The sequence below is a fragment of the Rousettus aegyptiacus genome, unplaced genomic scaffold (genome assembly GCF_014176215.1).
Source record: "Rousettus aegyptiacus isolate mRouAeg1 unplaced genomic scaffold, mRouAeg1.p scaffold_m13_p_8, whole genome shotgun sequence".
Lineage (NCBI taxonomy): Eukaryota > Metazoa > Chordata > Mammalia > Chiroptera > Pteropodidae > Rousettus > Rousettus aegyptiacus.
This window is the reverse complement of record NW_023416311.1, coordinates 75977033-75992094: the sequence shown is the minus strand read 5'-3', so window position 1 is coordinate 75992094 and position 15062 is coordinate 75977033. Positions and strand designations below refer to the sequence as shown.

General features: G+C 39.4%; 1 protein-coding gene across 2 annotated transcripts in view; it reads left to right on the top strand.

Moving 5' to 3' along the window:
* The first annotated feature begins 5259 nt into the window (after positions 1-5259).
* Positions 5260-15062, top strand: part of RNF180 (ring finger protein 180) — a 130853-nt gene continuing 121050 nt past the window's right edge. The window contains exon 1 of one of the 2 annotated variants that reach the window (XM_016123523.2): positions 5260-5377. The gene's annotated coding sequence lies outside the window, so the exon portion shown is untranslated. Of the gene's footprint in view, positions 5378-5718; positions 5951-15062 lie in introns of those variants that run through there. The other variant, XM_016123522.2, reaches the window with a different exon arrangement.

Genomic DNA, 15062 nt, shown 5'->3' with positions numbered 1-15062 from the left:
ATTTTAGCACTAGCTTTATGACTTTTCTATGGCAGGAACATGCAGATACCTAGGGAGAACCTTGATAATATCTTTCTGGCCTTATTGCGTCCCTTCCCCGTCTGAGCCCCATGGATTGCCATTTCAACAGTTCTTTTATGACATCTTTATTTCTTTGGTGCTTGTCCATCAGCTCTGTTCATTTCCCTAAGAATGAGCCTTATGTAAATCACATCATTTTATTGTCTCTCTCTTCCTAGGATGTTGAACATTTTGAAGGAAGTTTCAAAACCTACATATAGATTTCTACCATTATTCAAACGTAAGTTGAGCTCTCTGATGTTCAGTAATCTTTCTGTGCTCAATTAACCACACACACACTATTTACAATGGATATCTTTTACTTTTGCCTGTCCAAATAGTCATTTCTATGTTCTGATAACAACCAATATTCCTTCGGGGGAACTCCCGCTGTCAACATATATGTTCTGAGTAGGGAGGCTGATTCCCCCCAATACCCACATCCCAACACATGCACACCCCCTCACATACACATAGTTTTATGGGTGAACAAATGACATTTAACCAACCAAACTGCTAGTTATCTCTTTCTAGTCACAGTAATTGATGGGAATGGGCATATGATCCAAGTCTGTATATCGAAACTCAGATCCAGAATTTTGCTGCAGTTAGTGGGAAAGAGGTATTCTTTTTCCATTGTGCTTGTTAAGCTGGTTGAATTTAAAGCCTGGAGCTACTGGTGGCTACTCTTGCTGCTATATAGACTGATCTTGCCTGAAAATAAAGCCAACACAGAAAAAAATAGAGCCAAAAGAAGGAGATACTCAGCTGAGGAAATCATTGGAACACTTTAATCTGAATGTGCATAAAACTGTCAAAGACTTATCCTATAAACTAATGAATATTTTCCTTGAGCCAACTCAAGTTGAGTTTCTGTCATTTTGTTACCAGAGTGGGGATCCTCTCCTGGCGCATTGTCCAGGTTCTTGATGTCTTGAACAAAGCATTGAGCAAGACACCGAAATACAATAGAAAAGAAAAGCTTTATTAGAAGGGAAAGTACACTTCCAGACATGGAAGCAGGCCTGAGCAAGAGAAGTGTGACTCAAAAGCCCTGGTAACAAAGACTTCAAGGTTTTTATTCCTATTTGCTGTGGGTGGTTACTTTTCTTAGAGGAGTGGGCTTTCTTGATTGACGACTAAGACTGACAGGACTCAGTGATTCATCATTTTGCTTTCTGCGCATGTTTGTTCCCAGAATTCAGTCTGTTATAATATTAATTAACTTCCAGGCATATGCATTATAAAGATGTTATAATGAGGCTCAGGTGAGTTGAAGGTCGTTGGGGTCTTCATTGCTCAGGTGCAAGTGACTGGCTTAAACTGGTACCTAATTCTGCCTACTGGTTTCTTTTTGTGAGTTAAAAAAATGCCTTTGGCTTGCTTAATTGTGGGCGAGTTAGAGTGGACCCTTTCTAGGATAGGGTGACCTCAGTGTCTTTGCAGGCAGACCCAAAGCCCCCTAACTATCCTGCCTAACTCTTTTCTAAGAGCCATGAATCCCCTTATTATTAGTATGGATGTTGATGAACAGGAGGTCTCTTCTTCCACATCTGCTTCCTGATGAGAATGGCCATAGTCCTTGCCTATTGGGGTTTCATAGAGCTCTTTCCCTTTCTGCCTCAGTCAAGGTGGGGTCTTGGGTTTCCTGCTGAAGTGCCACCTCAGTCCCTGGACAAAGAAAAGAAGATACAAACTTATTATTTAAATCATATCTCTATTAATAAATTTCTATTATTGACTTGCCTATTAAGTGAGTAAAGGGAAACAGGCTTAGTTAATATATTTCTTAAAGAAGAAAAAAAAGACCTTTGGTCTATAGTCTCCTCCATTCTCAGACTCTAAAGACCCTATCTGACTTAACACCACTTCTGCTAACAATGGTCTGGCCGATGACCGTTATCAATAGCCAGAGAATCTGAGTCACCAGAGCTTAGGATCTTTTTATTTTATTTTTTATTTTTTTTATTTATGTCTACAGCACCTGGTCTGCCTAGGTGGTCCTCCCAATCAAGTACTAACCAGGCCTGACCCTGCTTAGCTTCCAAGATCAGACATTGGGCTTATTCAGGGTGGCATGGCCGTAGACCATGAACTGTGGCTCTGCTGGGGTACAAACCCAGACATCATTTTAAGCACTGTACATGGATAAAATTATTAAAACATCATAACTCAATAATGTTGTTATTATTATCTCCTATTTACAGATGGAGACCGAGTAACAGAAAGGTTAAGAAACTTGGCCTAAAGTTTTATCATTATAAGTAGTAAAATTGGGAGTCAAGCCACGGCACCATGGTCCCAAAGCCCTACACCTAAGCTATTCTCTGTTGCCTCATGAGTCATCAAACCTAGTTGCTTTTCCTCATAGCATCTTTGCAGCATTTGACACTATCCACTTGTTCTTCCTACTCTTGTGCAAAGCTTTTGCTTTCCATGTCATGGTATTCTTACATTTTTTTCTAATCCTTCTAACAGGAACTTCTTTAGGCTCTCCTTCTGACCTACCTCCTAAATATAGAATTTTTTAAGGACTCTCTACTCGTCCCCTGGTGATCTAACAATATCAAATATTATTTCTGTGCAAACGATGCCATTAACTCAAGCCTTTTGTTTCTAACTGCCTGCCGTCTCCAAATCACCTAAATGTCCTCCTTAGACCTCACATGGCATGAGTCGTGGCACAGTGTTCAGTTTGGAGGAAAAAGTTATAATTCTCGTGGTCTTGGTCAGAAATTAGAACCGAAGCCAGAGGTTATAAAACTCAACCATCAGGTAATACAAATACTGTGGACACAGGTACTCTGAGATGCCAATATATTCAGCTGGCCATTGTATCTGGTGAGATCAAAGAGAATATTACTAAATATTTAAATATCAATTACCTAGTAGGTAAAGTTAGTTAGCATTTATTTAGTATCTTATAATCATGAAGTTGAATTTCTATCTTTTTTCATAAAAAAGTGAAAGACCTTACCTAAAATATTGAAAATCACGTTCTCCATTTGTAATTTTGAGACTAAGATATTTATTGTAGAAAATTGTGATTCTTTACTTTGGGTTATAACTTATAGAAGAGGTTGTTTATTCATTTTTTAAAAACAAAAAAGCACCATAAGTTCAGTCAGTTCTTTGCTTCCATAAGCTGTCCACATTCTTTCTTGTGTTTTCCATGTGGTTCCCTCCAGCAGTGTAAGGTGAAGTCTCCTCAGGGTTTAAATCACTCTGCTATCTTCCATTTCATCTGACTCCAGCTGGAGAAAATTTTCTGCTTCTAAAAGGATTATGTGATTACATTGGATTTACCTGGGTAATTCAGGATAATCTCCCTATTTGGGTTCATAACTCTAATTACATCAGCAAAGTACTGTCTACTATGTACGGTAACATATTCACATGTTCCAGGGATTGGGATGTGGCGTCTTTTGGGGACCGCTCTACCAGCCACAGTTGTCTTGGGCACAACCCTCTCCTCCTCCTTCTATCAGACCACCTACCTCAGCCCTTTGTTGTAGTAGAACACACCTGCAGTCTGAGAAATGATACACAAAAAGAATATTTAAAACTTTGCATACCTAAAAAATCTTTTTTTGACCTCAGAGTTTATTAATTTCTAGATTGGAAATTCTTTTCCTTAGAATTTATGTTTCTGTCAAAAAGTCCAACACCATTCTGATTTCTAAATCTTCGCAAATGATTTTTTTCCTACCTGGAAGCTATTAAGATCTTCTCTCTAAACCATATGCTTTGAAATTTCCCAATAATACACTTTGGTATAGATAATATTTATTCACCGAGCTGAGAGCGTGTATCCTATTGCTCTTCGGTTCTGTTATCCTGGTTTTCTTCATTAATTCTTTTATTTGCATTGTTCACTATTAGATATTTGACCTTTCCTTGTGTAAGAGCCCTGACTAGAACCTGCAGTACCATGTTGAATAAAAGTAGTGAGAGCAGACATCCTTGTCTTATTCTTGATCTTAAGTGAAATTATTCATTCTTTCACCAATAAGTATGTTTATTTTTTTGAAATAAATATCCTTTATCTGGTTGAGGAATTCCCTTCTATTCTTAGTTTGTCGAGTGTTTTTATCATAATAAAAAGCGTTAGATGTTTTCAAGTGCTTTTTCTTGATCTATTGAGGTGATCCTGTGGTTTTTGTTCTTCTAAGAGTATACTGATAAATTTTATATCTTAAACCAACCTTGCATTCCTTAGGTAAATGCCTGATGGTCATGCTGTAAAATGCTTTTTCTTCTATGCTGGATTTGGTTTGCTAATTTTTTGTTGTGAATTTTTGTATTTATATTCATAAGGTATATTGGTCTGTAGTTTTCTTTTCCTGAAATGTCTTTGGTTTTGTTATTAATTTCATCAGATTTGCAGGTGGGAAATTGCATACAGTGCTAGTCTTGGGACAAGACTACAAATAAGCCACTTCAAGCAAATTGAAATCTCTGTATAGCAGAAAAGCTATAGTATTTTTGTGGTTCACCCCAGGCTACTTCCTCTTTTTCAGAGTGACTACTAAAACTTGCTTCTTATATTCCAAAGCTTATTTATAGTCTTTTGATCATCTATTTTTATTGCTCTGAATCCAGAGTTTATGACTGCTGACAAGTCAACATTTACTCCAAGCGGCTCCTGGCTTCCTGAATAAGTGCTTTCATTTATGTTCGGTCATCAACTCACCTACCCACTGTAATTTGTCAAGAACGGAGTCTGGAACACTTTAGTGGGTAATTTCGGTTGCACATAGATGGAAACTTAGACACAAGAAGGTAAGAAACAAAGGTAGTGATGTCAGAAGGGAAAACTAAAACTAGATAGTGGTGCTGCCTCAGGAAGGGCCTCAGGCACGGAACCAGATCCGGTGGATGCCTTCGACTTTAGCCGGGAATAGCCGCAGCAGGTGGGCTCAGAGCTCAGAACTTCCAGAGGCCACGGCAGATGGCAGGGCAACTTCCGTTGCTCAGGTGATGATGGGATAACGAGAGAGCACAACTTTCGCACTGGGCCGGCGCGGCCGCGCGGCCGGCAGGTCTGCGCGCGGGCAGGGCGGGGCGCCACCCACGCGCGGCGCGGGCCAGAACCCGCCGAGGGGAGCGAGCGGGGCGGGCGGCGGCGCCCAGACCGAGGCTCGGGCTGCCGGCGCTGCTCGAGCGCTTTCCGCGGCGTTTGGCTCCTGTCGCTTCCCGTCTCGCCGAACCGGCATCGCCGCCGCCTGAGCCGCCACGGGTCCTCAGCGCCGGGCTGCAGCCGGCCGAGCGCGCCGGGACGGGGCGCGGAGCCAGCGGCTCCCGTACGCCAGTGCAGGTAAGGGCCGGCGGCTCGGGGCCCAGCGGGGCGCGGCGAGGCGCGCCAGGGGTCCGGCTTCGGCCGTTGCCGGGCTGCGCGCTCGCCCAGGAGAGGACGCGGGGGCCTGGGCCGGCCCGGCCGCCTCCTGCCTCCATTCGCAGCCGCAGGTGATGCGGGGGCGGTTGAACTTTGGCACCTGAGGCTCTCCGCGGCGGCCTCAGGGCGCGCGCAACCCGGGGAGCGAGTGGAATTACACGGGGTCTGGAAACGTGAGCCCGGGCGGCGAGGCGCTGGGGGTGCGGCGAGGGAGCCAGGGTGCCCGGGCAGAGCAGCGAGCCGGGGCGGGGGACCGGGGTCGGGCGCTGGACGCCCTCCAGGGCGGACTTAAGGAACTGCGTCCTGTTTCATCTGTGGTCGCTTGTTGGAAGAGTCGCGCACACCCCCTTCCACGGCCCGGTCCCTCTGCACAGATCCACTTTCTTTTGTCTGGTCCATTTCGGTATCGGCGTTGCAGCTGCATTTGTTGCAGCCTTGGGTCCGGAGCGTACCGACAGAGGTCATAAGCAAGCTTTGAAATGCAGCGGTGCGCAGGTGGGGAGAGGGTCGGCCCTGGCAGGTGGGTGAGTGGGGCGGGGGCGGGGGGATTATAATTAATGCCTTAATTAGCCCTAACGTGTTTGTCTTTTCGTGGTCTTTTAGAAATCACACGGAATGTTTTTGTAACACCTAATAGTTTTAAGTGCACCTAGGAGAGCATTCATTAGTCAACTTCAAAGGAGTATTTTGTAGGCAGGTTAGTATTAAATTACCCCATTTTATAGACTAGACAACTGAGGCACCTAGGAGGAAAAATGGTTATAGCAAAACTAAGCAGTCAGCACTTCTGGGAGATGTGATTAGAACTTGTCAGACTGAGAGTTGTCCTTGGTTCAGTCACTCAAACTGAAACAAAATTTAGTGCTCAGAATGCCCATTTGATACTCATTATATTTTTATTTGCTCATTTCTAAAACTTTTCTTTAAAATAGTGTTTCAGACTCCTGGAGTTGTACCCCTTAAAAGTGATACTTTAAAGACCAGAATCATTTCAGTTCTTGAATAGGATCACTAGAGTCAGAGTAAATTGCCTGTCTGTCATGGGTCAAATGTTTAATCTCCTGTATAAACATGTTTGCCACTGGGACCCAGAGATACTTAGTAATCAAAATAGCAGAGACCCTAAATATTTATTTAACAAAGTAATATTTATTTAACAAATAGGTAGAATGGAAGAGTTTGGGAGCTCCTATATATCCTTAGATATTTAGCAGAAGGTTTTCTTTTCTCATACAAAAGAATTAAACATTTTAGGAGACCACTCATTTTAATCATTTTAATGTAAATGATTTTAACTTATACTCATGTGCCTATTATGTTATTGTGTTTTCTTATGTCTTTAGAGCCATCAACAATTTATGAGTTTGCCCAGGGTTCGCTCTTAAATGATTTTGCCAATAGATCTTGTCCCATTTTGCTTCCTCGCTTTCATTGATATTTTTGGTTTTTCAAAATAAAGATTTTCTTTTAAAATTCAATGAGAAGTGTTAAACAAGCATTTTTCTTGGCGAAGTAGACTTATTTAGGACTTGTATAGTGTATATGAGGTTAGATGAGCAACTCTCACACATCAATAATTCTTTCAGGCAGGTATGCAATGAATTAATCATTTAATAGGCCTCTGAAATATTTTTTGACACACCTACCTCATATAATGCCTTTTTATCAAGCAACATAAAGCTAAAAGATTTCACTTAAATTTTGTTGAGTACATAGTATGAATTTAAGGGCACAGTCAGTATAAATTTAATTATTGACTAATGGAACACTTGCAATTCTCTTTCGCTTACACCACCTTCACTTAGATATCTGAAAAAAGAATGATAATCTATTCTTTCATAAGGGATATTTGGAGAATTAATGAAGTAATATATGGAAAATATTTTGAACTTAATAGAGAGAAACTACTTTGTGACTTCAAAGTGTAACTCTAGAGTCATGAAACACTGTCCCCTCCCCCAAACATGATGTCATGGATGTTCTTAAAGAGAGGGGTCTCCCAGGTGGTGGCTTCAGGAGGCTAAACACTTATTCCAGAAGTGCTGCCTCTAATCACAATTGTTTCTAATCTTTTGAAGTTTCTATTCACTTTAAAACATAAAAACATGTTTTTAGAATTACTTTTATAAGCACTTGTTTTTTGTTTGAATTTTTTAATTAAAAACTCTATAACTGAGTTTTTAAGTAAAAACTCTATAACTGCTGAACTTGGCAGAAAGATTTCTGCAATGTGGCAAAACTCGGTTCTACTTTCAAAATATTGTCACTATTAAAGGATATTTAAAAGATTATCCTGAAGGCTATGAAAGCAATTTCAAAAGGGTTATATAAAAATAGTTGTAAATAATGACAACATTGTTAGATTAAGTTTGCAACCTTCCCAGAGTGATTACTCTGAAGGGGACACTGCTTACTGGTAGGCTGAAATTCTATATGTGTACATTTGCATGTTGTTAAACATTTTGAAATAATTTCTCTCATAACGTATTACTTATTCTAAGTAGAATACAGTAAGTAATTCATGTATAATAAGTTGGGGGTATACTTAATATAAAAGTTTGAACTTTATATAAATGCAAATGTAAATCTTTATAATAATTTAGAATCACAAAAGTTGCCTCCACGTTATATGTTTTGAGTGTAATATAGGTGGGTCAAAATGGCCTCATAAAAATAATGTAAATTGCTATTTTCAAAAAAATTATTAGCAAGTTGTATGTGCAACGTTTCCTGATAAGACCAATTACCAGGTACATTCATTTTATTCATTTCTAGGTTGTTTAAATATTTTTATAACTATTATATGTTGTATAACATGTAATAAGTGCCAGAAGTCTGTTATAATTATATTAGCAGTTAAGAGGAAATTGGCCTGGTCCCCTAAAATCATTAAGAAGGAGTTTTATAATAAACTTATATGAAATCATTTTCTGAGAGAATGGTTAGGGAATTTTCTGTGCAATCAGTAGCCGGAGAACAGGGATAATACTGTGACTGCAGATATACTCCATTCCACTGCATAATAAATGCATAATCTGGAGCATATAAAAAGGGGATGCTATCCTTTTGATATCTAAATGGAAAAAAATTCCATTATTTGACAGCCAGATCTCTTTTTAACTGAGAGTGAATGGTAACTTTGAGAAAAATCACAGTTTGACATGCAGACTCTTAAGTGGCAAGTAAATTATAAGGAGACAAGAAGAAGTTTCCCTTAGAATGGACCTCTTTAAGATAAGTATGGTAGTGAAGATGCTCTCATTATACACATGGTTTGTTTCCTAAATAATGGTTCATACCCATTTCATCCCATTTATGAATTGTACCTTGCCTCTGACCCCCTACTCTAATCTTTTACCTTCACCATTGATTGCCATCTTTGGGCAGAAGGTAGTTGGCTCAGGAAGGGAGAGGATATATGTTTCATGTATAACATCAACTTTTTTTCTTTCAATTTGGGAACTTAATAGTTCAGTTTTTAAAGGACTAGTCAAAATTTCCCATCAAAACAGCTCCAATAAGTAGGTAGTGCCCAATAAAATTAGACAAAAAATGTCCACATTAAAAATCTTGTTCTGGCCCTAGTATACAATAAAGTGTACAAAAATAGAATTGTATTGATGAAAACTGAGTAGTCTTGGTACACTTAGTTAACAAGGTAGTGCTTTCTTAGGTTTTAGAAAATATTTGAGGAAATTACTTGAATGATAAGTCTCTTACAAAAGGTGGCTAAGAAAACTGGAAGGGTTACATTTTTTTAATCTTGTTAATTTTCTCAGTAACATGAAGAAATATTGGAGATTATTCTAATAATAGAACTGTCCTCAAGTTTTGTAATCTTTTTACCTGGTTAGTTTACTGATGGCTTGATAGCTGGAAAACCTTAGAAACAACCATAGATCATTAGCACATATTTTTAAAGCAGCTTCAAGACATCCTTCATAAAATTGCCAAGATAAGCATTAGACTTATTCTGAATTAGAATTGCCTGGCCTATTTAGAAACCTGTTGAAAAAAATTTATCCAAAGCGCCAGATTGAATTATGGGTACTAATTTAGTCATCCTGGAATGAATAGTATAGACATGTGGCCAATGATGTAATGAGTAAATCGAGGACTGACTACTTGAGGTTTTTTTCCACAGGATAGAAATTAAAACTAAAGTATATTTTTTCTGGCCGTGTTCTGCTCAATTTGTTGGTTTTGGGTAGAATCTGTTCTTTCCCAGATCATTTGTCTTCTGGAGAATATATACATTATATAATGTCTATATAGTTGTACCTGTTCGACTTAGAACTAGCTAAGGCTGTAGAGTCCTAAATGAAGCTTTTTCTGCTTTAGTCAGACATTATACATCTGGCTCATCAAATGACCATACCCTTTTCCAACTTGGTGTTTTGGTTTATATTATTTTCTTTGCTCAAGATGCCCATTCCGCTTCACTTTACTTGCTATCTGAATCCCCTCTGTCCTGTAAATTACAGTGGGAATGGAGGTTACCATTGTCCTAAACTTGATGTCTATCATTCCCATTCATGTTTTTATACTTTTGCTACATATATGCGGAAATAAAATATAACATTGTTGCACGTGCTTTAAACAGTTCTGTAACTGTTACCATGCCGTATCATTCTTTACTGCAGTGTATTTCTGCAGGCTTTACCTGGTTTAACATACTTTGGAATTTTTTTCTTTATATATATATAGCTTTAGTTTATTAACTTGAATTGCTGAGTAGTATTCCATTGTATCAGTGAACAAAATGTATTTGTCCAATCTATTGATAACACTTAGGTTGTTTATAATTTTTTGCTACAACCATAAAGCGTTGCTAAAAGCAAAATTTCTATATGACATATTATGCACATACAGACCTAGAAATAGCACTGTAAATCCATAGATCTGCATCTCAGTTTTACCAAAACTTGCCAAATTGCTTTCCAGAATGATGATGCATAATTATACCTCCCTGTAGTGGTTATGAGATTCTTATTGTTACTCCATATTGTTTTTACATTTGGCATTGTTAGACTTTAAAATTTTTTCTTGTATGCTTTGCGCGAAAAGGTATCTTGTTTTAATTTTTCTGATTTCTGGTGAATTTGACCCTTTAGGTTTCCTCTCCTGGAGATTGTGCTTTCATATTCTTTGTTCATGCTTCTGTTGGATATTTGTCTTTGTAAAACTTTATGTTGTGGAATTAATTGTAGATATTAACAATTTCCCTATTGTATTTGCAGATTTCTTCTCATTATGGGATGTCTCTTAATTTTGTCAGTATTTTTTCTGTGTTTTGGAACAGCTTTGTAAAGCATGTAGTCACAGCCTTGATCTTCCTAACGTTTGCAGCTTTCCCTTACTTTCATAACTTCTTTCTAGATAAGGTAAGGTATATGTAAATGAAATAAACATGACACATGCTTATCACTGGATCATACATGAAATTATTAATCCTTAACAATTTATTGAAAAGTTTCCCAGTCAAAATGGCATCGAAACAGCAGCCTCCAGTGTAGCTTTTTCTCATTTTTTATTAATTTCCTATGAAGATGTAGAATAAGGTAAAAACTCACCCCAAAACTAAAAAACTCCTAAAAGTGACCTTAATTAAGCAGATCGCCCTCCATTGAGAGGAATTTCTCTACACAGGCACCTGCATACCTCTGTCCTACCCTTGCCTCTTGATGTAGACTGACTGACTGATAGATATTGGCCAAGAGGCTTCTTTCTGCCCCTTCATTCAGTCCCCTCAGACGCATAGGTCCTCTACCAACTAGCAGACCGGGAAGGCTTTCCTCCCTACCTCTCAGATCTGCTCTCTAAGCAGGACCTGCTGGATTTTCTTTCATTTTCCATATTCTGAGGAAATTCCAGGAAGCAACTAGACAGAATGTAGGGTGTTCGCGGTGGGTGCCACAGGGCACCGAGAGACCCGAAACATGGAAAACGTGGTGATGACTGATACACAGCAGCAACGGCAGTCACAGTTGTTCTCACGGATCGTGTCTGTTCTCCTGTCAGGCTAAAAGGCAGTGAGGAGCAGTGCAAGACACCCTCTCCGAAGGACAGTGGAGGACGGAGAGCCAGGCAGTGAGAGTCTGTGAGAGACAAGGAAACCGGACTGAGCGCTTTGTATGTCAGCAAGCTCCGCCGCCGTGCATCTGAGCAGTGGGCAGCAAAGTGACTGTGGGTAATTTCCTCGCCTTTTCTAACACCAAGTCTGGGCAGGTTTCCTCATGATTGCAATGTATAGGAAGAAAAAGAAACAAAGCGACCTAAAATGAAACCACTGAGATACTGTGGAAGGAAGGAAGATTTATTATTGAAAGGAATTGTAACATAACATTAACTTCAAAGACTTGATAGGTAGTAGTCACAATGTATACTGTGTTTTATATCCACAGCGCTCAATTTATGCTTCAATAAACAGACTTTTCAGATGAGACATTTTCCCATTGTCTACTGAGAGACTAAGCCAACATAGACTTCTTTCATAACACGTCTATGTCAGTGGATCATATTTTTTCTAATTTACTGTTCTTAGGAATGTTGCCCTTCCCAAATCCTGGCTTTACTTAGGGGGCTTCATTTCCCACCTTCCTGACTCCTGTACACCCAAGGTGTAATCCAAGCCCCTAGACCAGTGAGCCCAGCATTTCACCTTAACACCAAGGTTAGTTTTTATGTCATGTGCCTACCAAGCTCTCCCACCCTTTCCTGGGATTTTTTTCACTTTGTTACCTGTTTATGCATCTATGCAGTATATAATCAAATATTTCTAGAGAAGTTCTAAAGTATTTATAGCATAGGTTTTCAGGTTTAAGGGGATACCTCCCCTTTCTGTTAACCACTGTAAAAAAAAAAAAAAACCTAATTCCTATTATTTGACAATTTCAGAGTTATAGTCATGATTCTTAGGATTTGTCTTGCAAGACTTCAGAATCCTGAAGGGAAAAGATAAAAGCGAAAGAGATGATTAAGGTGGATTGAGGGGAAATCTTCCCTTGCCAGCTCTTTTGTAAAGATAAGACAATCTTTCTCTTTAACAGACCGAAGAATAAAAATGCAGAGAGGCAGATATTTCATCCCATATACTCAATAAACAAAAGCATGACCTCAAAGATTCTAGGCCAGAAATTATGGCCTAGAAAAGTTTATATTTTATGAAAATCTGAAACATTTAATTCTCGACTGAAGGTTGAAAATGGAAAATGAACCATTATTCTCCCACTCCCCTCAGCAGCTTCCTTGTGCTTTGCTGACCATGTTGTTGCTGCCTATGCTCTGCCCGGTCTGCTACACAGGCCAGCAGGCCAGCTTTTTTTCAGTTCCTCCACTCCACTGGCTCCCTCTTTCTGCTCCTCTCCCTGGATCCCTGAAGGCTTGCCTCTAGCCTCTAGGGAGTCTCACTGTATTCTTCAAGACCCCTTTCAAGAGAGGCGTCTTCTTTAACTTATTATTTTCCTCCAAAGGCCTTTCTAGTTCTACTACAGAACGTTTATCACACTTACTACTTTTTCTATGTCTATCTTCCTTGCTCATTTGCAAACTCCTTGACAGTTTAATCTTCTGTACTGCTAGAACAGTGTTTGGCACGTACAGATCGAATAAATGAGTAAATAAGCAAGCATAGGCAAAACAACAAAAACAAAAAACCATTCATTCCTAACTCCTTAAAGTCAGGGCATAATTTATGAGCATCACTAGGGTAGATTTAGTAAACAACACCAAAGGAAGCTGGTCTCTGCCTCGTAAAGCTATTATATAGAGATTGACTATTTAGAGACGCCATTTTAGAACAGAGGCTGTTTCATGACATCATATGTGGTTTGATGACTATGTGTGACTGGATGTATTCATGTTATCTATAATCCTCTTTATGAAGCTATCTATTGGAAAATATTACCTTTCTTAATAAGCAGTGGGCAAGAAAGTGGCATACTCTCATATTTTTAAAACTAAAATCTCTACATATAAAACATGAAGTTAAGGGGTTGAGATTATTTTAAATAAGTACTAGCTACTATTTTTGAATACAGTACTTATTAAGTGGCATTAGCTCCTTTAGTCATTAGGACATTCCTGTGAGTTAGGACTGTTTATTTTATAGGTGAGGAAACAGGCTTAGAGAAGTTAACTTCCCAAAGTATTCCCACCGTTTGATGAGGAGGAAGTTCTTATTTTCTTGAGTCGTAAGATTTCTAAGAACAAGGTGGATCGAAGTCCTTAGAGTTCACAGTGGGTGGGGGAAAGTGTTCTGTTTTAAGTCACTTACTGGAATAGAGGCAACACACATCATTGGCTGTTCTCCCTTGTCTGGTGGCAGCTTAGCTAGCTAGCTACAGTAAGAAAAGCAGACGGTAAGTTATGGAAGTAGTACCTAGCTTCAAGATCTACATTCAGTCCCAGTCAGTTTTTGAGTGACATCAGAAGTACTCTCCTTTAGACATTCTAAAAATAAAACTGGGCTCAGTAAGTCAACAGAGTCCACACAAACTCTGCGTATACTCCTGTCTTACCATATGGATGTTGGTACTTTTTTTAACATTTGCTTTGTTTTTGTGTACTTTCCCCCTTTCTTTGGAATTTTCAAATCTACATTTTCACATAACCAAATTTACTATCAATTACTCTGCTGTTCTTATGAATTAACCACTGTCTGTCTGGCAGCACAGGCTTCCGTAGACAGCTGTTCTAGTCCTTCAGCATAGATCTCTTATAAATTCAGTGATGATATGAGAGAGTGTATTAGATGAAGATTTTGTATACAGTGGCAATTTCATTATCACCTAATGAAATTGATTCTATTTGTAAAATTTCTTTAAAGTTCAGTTTTTTGAGGATAACATCACTTAAGAAAGCAGCATTTGCAATTTTCACCTCATACGAAATCTTATAAGAATTCCCAAAATATCAACTTACAAAAGCAATGAAATGGTTAAATAATCTCACTATTTACAGAACCCCTGAAGCACAAATTGAACACCATGGATATAAAGCACAGTATACATTGGGACTCCTACCTATCAAGTCTTTGAAGTTAATGTTATGTTACAATTGCTTTCAATAATAAATCTTCCTTCCTTCCACAGTATCTCAGTGGTTTCATTTTAGGTCGCTTTGTTTCTTTTTCTTCCTATACATTGCAATCATGAGGAGACCTGCCCAGACTTGGTGTTAGAAAAGGCGAGGAAATTACCCACAGTCACTTTGCTGCCCACTGCTCAGATGCACGGCGGCGGAGCTTGCTGACATACAAAGCGCTCAGTCCGGTTTCCTTGTCTCTCACAGACTCTCACTGCCTGGCTCTCCGTCCTCCACTGTCCTTCGGAGAGGGCATCTTGCATTGCTCCTCACTGCCTGTTTGCCTGACAGGAGAACAGACACGATCCGTGAGAACAACTGTGACTGCCGTTGCTGTGTATCAATCATCACCACGTTTTCCATGTTTCGGGTCTCTCGGTGCCCTGTGGCACCCACCGCGAACACCCTACATTCTGTCTAGTTGCTTCCTGGAATTTCCTCAGAATATGGAAAATGAAAGAAAATCCAGCAGGTCCTGCTTAGAGAGCAGATCTGAGAGGTAGGGAGGAAAGCCTTCCCGGTC